This window comes from Mustela nivalis (genome assembly GCF_964662115.1).
Source record: "Mustela nivalis genome assembly, chromosome: 11".
NCBI lineage: Eukaryota > Metazoa > Chordata > Mammalia > Carnivora > Mustelidae > Mustela > Mustela nivalis.
The window spans coordinates 81,101,502-81,110,946 of record NC_139030.1 but is presented as its reverse complement, the minus strand read 5'-3'; the positions used below and the strand labels follow the sequence as shown (position 1 = coordinate 81,110,946).

Genomic DNA, 9,445 nt, shown 5'->3' with positions numbered 1-9,445 from the left:
CCTACTTCTGGAAAATTTCTTCAACCGTATCTTCCAATCCTCCTTCCATTGGGTATTTCAACTTGGTGATGGTATTTTTAATTTCTAAGAAATCCTCTTTACTCTCTAAATGCTCTTTTTCTTAGAGCAACCTGTTCTTACTCTGTAGATACTGCATCTTCTCTTAGCCATCTGAAGATACTGATGGCTCTTTTCAAAGTACCTTTTCACCATGCCTTCCAAGTAGCTTTTCCCTGTTTGTCTTGGTTTCTCATATTATATGCTTTGCTCTTCAGCTGTTAGAACATGAAACCCAAAAAGCAGGTTGGAAACCGTGAGTGCTTGTGTGAGACTTGTCAACCATGGTCTTCACTTTGAGAGAGGCTGGCTGGACCGTTTATTGGGGAAAACCCCTGACATCAATACCTTTGTGTCTTTTCTCTCAGCTGGTACGTTTCCCTGTCTGGAGGAGTCCAGTCTATCCTGCCCTCAGGATGTCAGTCTGGCTGCCAACATTCTTGGAACCCCTTTGGGGAAGAAAGCTAAAGTCTCACACCTGTTGTATCAATTTGCATTTACCTCCCCTGTTCTCAGCAAAGCAGCCCCACATTCAACTTGTTCTGGTACCTTCTATTTTGTTCTCTGCAGGAAAGCAAACAACTCTAGTCCAGTTTGGGGAGTGGGAGAGAGCCAGTAAAAAGGCTCTGTGGAGACTAGGGAGGGCATTATTGGAGTCCTAATTTCTTAAACATACTAGGAACTGATCCTCTCTGGCTTTTAGCTTCACTTTTTCAGGTTCCTGATATGTCCAGTTCCTGAGACTTTAAAACGTCTATAGTGTGAATCAGATTGCTTCTTGATTCTCTTTCTTCCAGATTAGTATTTCAAGAAGCTGCTCAGTCAGCTGCCGTTTTCCATCTGCTTTATGATCCTAACACAGGCCATTCCTTTCTCTGCCCTATAGTCTTGAGGAACTGCAAAAATCAAACAAAGAAAAACACATTTACTCTCATTTTTGTAGCATTTCAGGAGGGAGTGAAGGTTAAATATGTGTGTCCAACCTGTATCTTTAACAGTGGTCTTCATTTATTCTCAGATGAACCTGAGAACCAGTTTGTTTTGCTAAAAACGTATCTGTCATTAATCTACTCATTCCCACCAAGGGTCAGACTCTTCATTTTATCCATTACTTCTACTTCATTTTATTTATCAATTAATTTCTAGTTTTATGTTTATTATTTTCTTTTCCTTCTTTTTTGTTTTCTGGTTATTTTTATTATGTGCTTGAATTGAATGCTTTGTCTCTGATTAAATAATAGAAGCATCAAATCCTGAATTTTCTTCAGTGGCCAAATTCTTCAGCTGTTCAATATCTAATATTCCCATTGCTGTTCGATTTTAAGGAGCTTGTAAATTCAATTTTTATTTTCTTGCTGATAGGACTTATTTAGAAGAGCAGTCTTAAGTTTCCAAATGGGATTAATTTTATCTTTTCAATTATTAATGTTTAACCTTGTTTCACTGAATGTGAGAGAAAGTAGAACTATAAAATTTTACTAAGATTATTTTTATATTATGCTGTTTAAAATTTTTTTTTTGCCTTTAAGCTTCATAACTCCCTTATGAAAACTCTTCAGTTTTAACTGTCAAGATTATGTAGCATAATGGACATAACGTTGTTTTTTTTTTAAAGATTTTATTTATTTATTTGACAGACAGAGATCACAAGTAGGCCGAGAGGCAGGCAGAGATAGAAGGGGAAGCAGGCTCCCCACTGAGCAGAAAGCCCAATGTGGGGCCCAATCCCAGGACCCTGGGATCATGACCTGAGCTGAAGGCAGAGGCTTTAACCCACTGAGCCACCCAGGCACCCCTGGACATAATGTTTTAAAAAATATTTACATGGTTTTCCCTTCTGCCTTTCCACACATGTAAGTCCAAGGTGTTCATCTGCCACCAAAGAGATGTTGGAACATGAGAATTACTAAAATTCATTTGTGGAGAAGAAATGTAATGATGAACAAAGAGTTTTCAGTTTCTGACATTTAAATGGCATTTTGCAAGAAGACAATAGGCAAATATGCTTGAAAGTCTGTTGGAAACAAAGACATGTCTAAATTCCTTTGCTTCTACTTAATATATCAAATACTAGGTTGTGACCACAAAGCAGTAATTCTAAAGTTTATAGAAAATACTTTTGTCCACCAGGAGGGATTAGCCAAGAAATTATAACCAGCAAGGTGGCAGATGTTAAGCAGAGAAGTAAAAGAAGAGTCTGTCCGTTCTATTCCTGAGGGGGGACATTTGGAAGAGCAGGACGAAGAGGCCAGGGGGCACTGGGACCTAGGAGAAGGGAGTCAAATGTGTGTCTGATTTTGCTCAGAGCCTTGGCTTCAGGGAAAGATGCTAAGATAGTGATGCCTCCCCCCCCACCATGGTAGAAGGAGCCTGAGGCTCAGGGTGGCTCTGCTCTAAGGAGGGCGGGCCAGGTGGTTACAAAACAAGAGGGTCTAAATCTGTGGCCTTCATCCTTGTTCATAAGCCAAGGGATGGGGGATGCCGAACTGAGAAGCAGCAGGCAGGGGGCAGGCTCTGGGTGGATTGCTGAGCTAAACTGAAGGGATGAGGGCCCACCAGTCCTCAGGGAACGCTCAGAAAAGGCTTCCTCAGAAATTTGCCAGTGTAGCTCTACACTGCATTTGGCATTTGGTATTGCAACTGAGAATTTAAAAAAAAAAATTTTTTTTTAAAGATTTTATTTATTTGACAGAAAGACTGAGATCACAAGTAGGCAGAGAGGCAGGCGGAGAGAGGGGGAAGCAGCCTCCCCGCTGAGCAGAGAGCCCAATGCTGAGCTCAATGACCTGAGCCGAAGGCAGAGCCACTGAGCCACCCAGGAGCCCCCAACTGAGAATTTTGATGGGAGTCTGATTCTCTTTCCTTTACAGGCAAACTGTATTTTGTATCTATTTTGGAAAATGCTTATTTTGTCCTTAGAAATCAAATATATGTTTTTCAATTTGTTTCCACTTTTTCAATAATCCTGCCAAACATTTGTGAGGCATTCTGAGTCAGAATTCACAGAATCCTTAAACGTGGGGAAATTTTCTTTTGGGATTTATTTTGTTTTCGCTTATCCTCCATCTGCTTGCTGGTTTCCTAGCACTCCTATTCATGAATATGGGGTCTCTTTGGTCTCTCCCTTCTGTCTCATCTCTTCTTTTAGAAATTCCCTTCCTTGGTCTTTTTTGCTTTGTACCCTGGAAGAATTATTTACCCTTCTAAATCATTATTTCCATTTTGGGGAATGTTTTTCCCGTTAGTGCTTCTAAGATGAAAAATTTTTGACAATTATTTTGTTTTCTTATTTCCAAGAAGTCTTTCTTATTTTTGTAAATAGCCCTTTCTTATGACAAGATTGATTCATTACTGCAATATCTCTGAAATGAGCAAGAAGCCACATGTTTAAATACCGTGGAACTGTCTTCTGCTTTCTGCATTAATTCTGTCGTCTTGGGGTCATCTGCCGACTATTCGGTGCGGCGTCGTATTTTCAAGTGACTGATCCTGCTCCTATTCCTGCTCCGTGGCTCCGTTTCCACCTACGAGGCCGCAGCCCAGTTTTGTTGGAGATAACAGGCTCTGTTAGTATCCATGTCGGTCTGACTGCAGGAGGCCAAAGCTTAGTTACAGGAGGGCTTTGGGGGTGATTTTATTTCTTGGGAGCGAAAGGGGATCCTCCTGAGCTTTGAAGCCTGTGGGGATTATTCTCATTCCACAATACCCCAGCGAATCTCCTGGGTACCTGAGCTTCCCCCTGCAGGAGAACTGAGGGCAAACGTGTCCCTCTCATTTGTATCATCTAGGCTGACACCTGTGGCACCAGTACTGTAGATGCCTCCCATCTCTGGTTTTCCTAGTGAGAGAGTATTCTCTTTCCACATTAGGTGAGATTCCTGGGTATGGAGACAGGAAAAGGATGACGATGGAAACAACGTGTGTCTAGGCGGCACTCTTGTTCACAAGTGACTGACCAGGAACAACGGGGGTTGGAAGGGACTGAGGCATACCACCCTCAGTGTAGTATATTATTATATAATCTGCTTTATGCAGTCATAGTTTAGAAAGAGGAAATCCTTGTTTCCCTGACTAGGTAAGAATAATTTCCTACCCAAAGTCCATCAATGCCTGCAAGTTGTTCTGCAGGGGAAAGACACTAGAAAGTAAAACCTCCTAGAATTTGGAGGTATAATGAAATGTAACAGGATGGTGTTCATGAACAAAGAAAAGATTTAAAATCATAAGGAACAAACGTCATCTAACTGGCCATATTTCATGGAAGCATGTGTGGGCTATATTCAAACCCATACATTCTAGCTAAAGACCTGATGCTACCTGCCTTCAAGACTTACTATAAAGCTATAATAACCAAGGCACCATGATATTGAAAGAACAAACAGACCAATGGAACAGAATAGAGGACCTAGAAATTGACTCACACAAGCATAGTCAATTGAAAAAGGACTAAAGGCAATTCAATGGAGAAAAGATAATCTTTTCAATAAACAGTACCAGAATTGGACATTGGCATGAAAAAAAAAGTGAATCTCAATACAGATCTTGCATCTTTCACAAAAATTAACTCAAATGGATAATATACCTAATAATAAAACTCAAAGCTATAAAACATCTGGAAGATAAAACAGGGGAAATCTATGTGACCTCAGGTTTGGCAGTGAACTTTTAGATTCAACAGCAAAAGCTTGATCCATGAGAAAAAAATAAACAAAAAGCTGGTAAGTTGGACTTCACCAAATGTTAAGCTTTTGCTCTGCAACACACATGGTTAAAAGGAATGAAAAGACAAGCTGCAAACTAGGAGAAAGTATTTGCAAAACACCTATCTAATGAAGGACTTTTATCCAAAACACACAATGAACTCTGAAAACTGAGGAGTAAGAAAACAGTCCAGACGAGAATATGAAAAGATCCTTCTCCTTATATGTCACCAGGGAACTGAAAGTTAAAATTCATCATGAGATATGACCACACATCTTTTGGATGACTGAAATCCAAACACTCACAAGAATAAATGTGTGCAAGGGTGTGAAGCAGCAAGAACGCTCATTGCTGGTGGGAATGCAAAATGGTGCGGTCCCTGTGGGAGACAGTTTGACAGATTCTTAACATAGCCTTAAGATATGATCCAGAAATCCTTGGTGTTTACCCAAAAGAGTTGAAAACTTCTGTCCACTCGAAACCTGTATGCTAATGTTTATAGCAGTTTTATACATAGTTGGGAAAAGCTGGAAGCAACTAAGATGTCCTTTAATAGGGGAATGGATAAACAAACTGGGGTACATCCATAAAATGGAATATTATTCAGTGGTAAAAATAAGTTAGTTACCAAGTCATGAAAGGACATGGAAGAAACTTAAACACATATTGCTAAGTGAATAAAGCCAGTCGGAAATGACCACCTGCTATACGAGTCCAACTGTATGACTTTTTTTGGAAAACGTAAATCTATAGAAAGAGTAAAAAACAAACAAACAAACAAAACAAACAAACAAACAAAAAAAACAGTGGCTCTCAGAAGTTTGAGGGAAATGGGAGTGATGAATACATGAAACCCAGGGGATTTTAATGGTAGTGAAACTATTCTGTAGGATACTGGAATGGTAGATGCCTACTATTAGGCATTTGTCAAAACCACACACACACACACACACACACACACACACACACACACACACACACACCAGAATGGATCCCAATGTAAAATGCAGCTGTTAATAATGATACATCCATATTGGTTCATTAATGGTAACAAATGCAACACACTCATGCACTAATGCAAAACATTAATAGTCAGGGAACAGTAAGCAGAGAAGAAAGGATATGTGGAAACTCTCTGAACTTTGTTACATTTTTTATAGAACTAAACTGTGAAAAATAGTCTATTAATTAATATAAAACAAAAATGTACCTTCCTCCTCATTCCCTACCCTTCAAATTCTTCCAAGTGAAAACATTCAAATGAAATACTGAAGGAGCAAGAAAGAACACAGAAGTCTCTCTGGATGTATTGGCTGTCTCTTCAGTAATGGTTGCACTCCCAGCATGACTAAGTATTCATGTGATTTGTCTTGCCTCTTCATTTGGACGGTGTGTTCTTTAAGGTATTTCATTAGGTATCTTGCAGGTACTAGAATCTTGATAGCTACTAGTTAAATCAACTTAATCTTACACCAGTTCTCCAAATTACTTTTGGTATCTCAAGTCCAAAGATGATACATTAGCAAATACACTGCCATCAGCATGGAAAGAATTAAGACATACCATTATTCTGTTAGCCTTAACTTCACATGAGTTTTCTACTGGCAAAACAACTTTCTTCAAGTGAATTGTTCAGTCCGATGAAAGGATGGCCTTTTGCTAACCAGAAATAATGTTTTCTATTGTGAAGTGACAGAAGAAAAGGAACTGGTCAATGCCACAAAAAAACAAAGGGGATGGGACACCTGGGTGGCTCAGTGGGTTAAGCCTCTGCCTTTAGCTCAGGTCATGATCTCAGGATCCTGGGATCGAGCCCCACATCAGGCTCTGTGTCCAGTGGGAAGCCTGCTTCTCCCTCTGCCTGCCAATCCCCCTGCTTGAGCTCTCTCTGACAAAGAAAGAAATAAACTCTTTAAAAACAAAACAAAACAAAACAAGAACAAATGGGATCCACATGTTCCTCTGAGTTTTCACTTACCAATGCTCATCACACAACTGCAGAGATCTTTAAATTCCATGGGCTTCTAACTATAAGGAAAATAAATACTGATTATTTAACTAATTATAACGTTTATTTTGAAGAACAAGATAAAATGGTTTACTTGGTGTAACAGGCTGAATAATGCCTCCCCACCCCACCCCAAGATGTCCACACCCTAATCTCAGGAACCTGTGGATATATTATTTTATAGGGCAAAAGGGACTTCACAGATACAATTAAGTTAAAAATCTTGAGAGGGAAGATCATCCTGAGTCATCAGGATAGGACTGATGTGATTACAGGGTCCTTGTAAGCAGGGGGTCAGAGTCTAAGATAAGGGGGTGTGACTGACAGAGGCATTGGGGAAGGAGGAGAAAATTTTGAGGATATTCCAGGCTGGCCTTGAAAATAGAAGAACAGGAGCCTCTCCCAAGGAATGTAGGAATTTCAAAGAATGCCGAGGAAGGCAGACATCCTTCAGAAGCTAGTGAAGGCAAAGAAATGGGTTCTCTCCCATAGTGCATACAAGGCCACAACCTTGTTGGTATATTGACTTTATACCAGTGACACTGATTTTGGATCCTGACTTCCAGAATTAAGATAATAAATTTAAGCCACTATTTCCAGGTAATTTATTACAGCAGCCACAGGAATCTCGTACACCCAGGGAGACAGATTCCATCTTGTAGAAGTTTTCATTATGGAACAAGTGTATTTGAAATGAAAAACAAAAAACAAAACAAAACAAAAAACCCCAGAAGGATTTGTATGTGTTTGTGTGTGTGTATACATGAAAATATGTCCAGTCAACCCAGGGACTCCAGGAAATTGAAACTCTGCTGGGGAAGGACTAGTAGATATCCAGGAGTCTTGGATTCTATATTGGGAAACAACTCATACCAAACTAAAAGGAGTGATTTATAATGACTGGACTTAGATTAAAATCAAGAAAAATACAAATACTTGTGACTCTTTGCAGATGAGATTTTTAAAGAAAAATGCCAATCAGTGGAAGAATTAAATGTGGCTGAGATGTCCAATCCCATGAGCTGGAGACGGGAGACTGTATTTGGAAGTTGCCCCCTTTACACCGTAATAAAGTCTTGATTTCATTTCTGAATGATGAGAACGGACATATCCAGCCTGCAGAAGATGTTTTTTAAGGGACCTCACTTTTTTTTTTTTTTTTAGGATTTTATTTATTTATTTATTAAGGATTTTATTTATTTATTTGACAGACAGAGATCACAGGTAGGCAGAGGCAGGCAGAGAGAGAGGAGGAAGCAGGTTCCCTGCTGAGACAGGGCTCGATCCCAGGACCCTGAGACCATGACCTGAACTGAAGGCAGAGGCTTCAACCCACTGAGCCACCCAGGTGCCCCCAGGACTTTATTTACTTGAGAGAGGGAGAGAGCACAAGCAGGCAGAGGGGCAGAGGGAGAGGAAGAAACAGACTTCCCATTGAGCAGGGAGCCTGACACAGGGCTTGATCCCAGGACCCTGGGATCATGACCTGAGCTAAAAGTAGACCAACTGACCAACAGAGCCACCCAGGCACCTGAGGAGCTCACTCCCTTAAAAGACACCAATTTCTTCTTCCAGTTGGAGACAAAAGAAATATACATTATCTCAAGTTCAGCAGGTAGGAGACAGGAGAAGAGCAGCAAGGGAATGTTGAGGTGTCGAAACTATATGGGGAGGATTAAACCAGATGTGTAGCAGGAACAATCAGGAACCTCATAAGATGGAGAGACACATCTGACTCAGAAAAGGATTGAAGGATCCAAGCTGGAGCCAGGCTGGGGTGAACCCAACACACTCATTCAGGTAGGGCCCTACCTGCAGGTGACAAGGTACTTCCAGACACCAGCAGATTTGGAACTAATTTTCTTGGTTCTGCTTCACGTATATTATATGACCACACCTTGAAAAGACAAAGGTCATTGGTGAAGGGTTTTGCTGCAGAGGAGGGAGGCAGAAGTTTGGGTCGAAAAGCAGGATTCATTTTCAAAAGAGCAAACATATAAAGGAGAGATTCTCTAAACATTAAGAGCTTGATTTGCTGGCATTGATTTTCACAAAATAAAGGTAAGCACATGAATAATTAATAAGACATATACTATACATTTAGCTCATCAGAAAGTGCTTTTTATGATAAAAATTAAAAAGATGAATGTGGGTTAATCGTTTTTCCAAATATAAGTTGGCACACCATTAGAGACAAGGAGCATGCAAATGGTAGAGTGTGAATGTCAGAATCTTTAGAGTAATAAAGTGTTTGGGGAAATGAGAACTCAAGGTGTGAAAGGAGAGACCTTGCTGAAGATTAACACAGTAAAACTATCTTATTTAATCTCCTTATTGATTATTTTTATAGTGAGTAGAATTGCCATTCAAAATGCCTCCTTGCTGATTATGTTTTAATTTGTTTCAAAGTAGTTTTGAATACCTTCCGGGAAGAGGAATTATGCAAGAGTTCACAATGATCTACAACTAAACTATATCTAAAATGGGAATCTTTCATTTTTTATACAGCTGTCAACTGTCAAAATGCTGGTTTTTATCTAAAAGCATTAGACCAGAGTGAATGTGAACTTATGGCCAAGTTAGGAATGCCTGAATTCAACTGCAATAGCCAAAGGACTATGTGTGTAGAACAATCTAATTCGTCTGGCATACATGCGAGGAGTCAGACATTCACACTCT

The 9,445-nt window shown here is 39.9% G+C and overlaps 1 long non-coding RNA gene across 1 annotated transcript; it reads right to left on the bottom strand.

The window, feature by feature from the left end:
• Window positions 1-864: 864 nt before the first annotated feature.
• Window positions 865-8,660, bottom strand: LOC309844147. Its single transcript, XR_014300519.1, has 3 exons — window positions 8,579-8,660; window positions 6,737-6,786; window positions 865-953 (listed from the first exon to the last, which is right to left on the bottom strand). It is a non-coding gene; the product is annotated as an uncharacterized lncRNA (long non-coding RNA).
• Window positions 8,661-9,445: the final 785 nt, after the last annotated feature.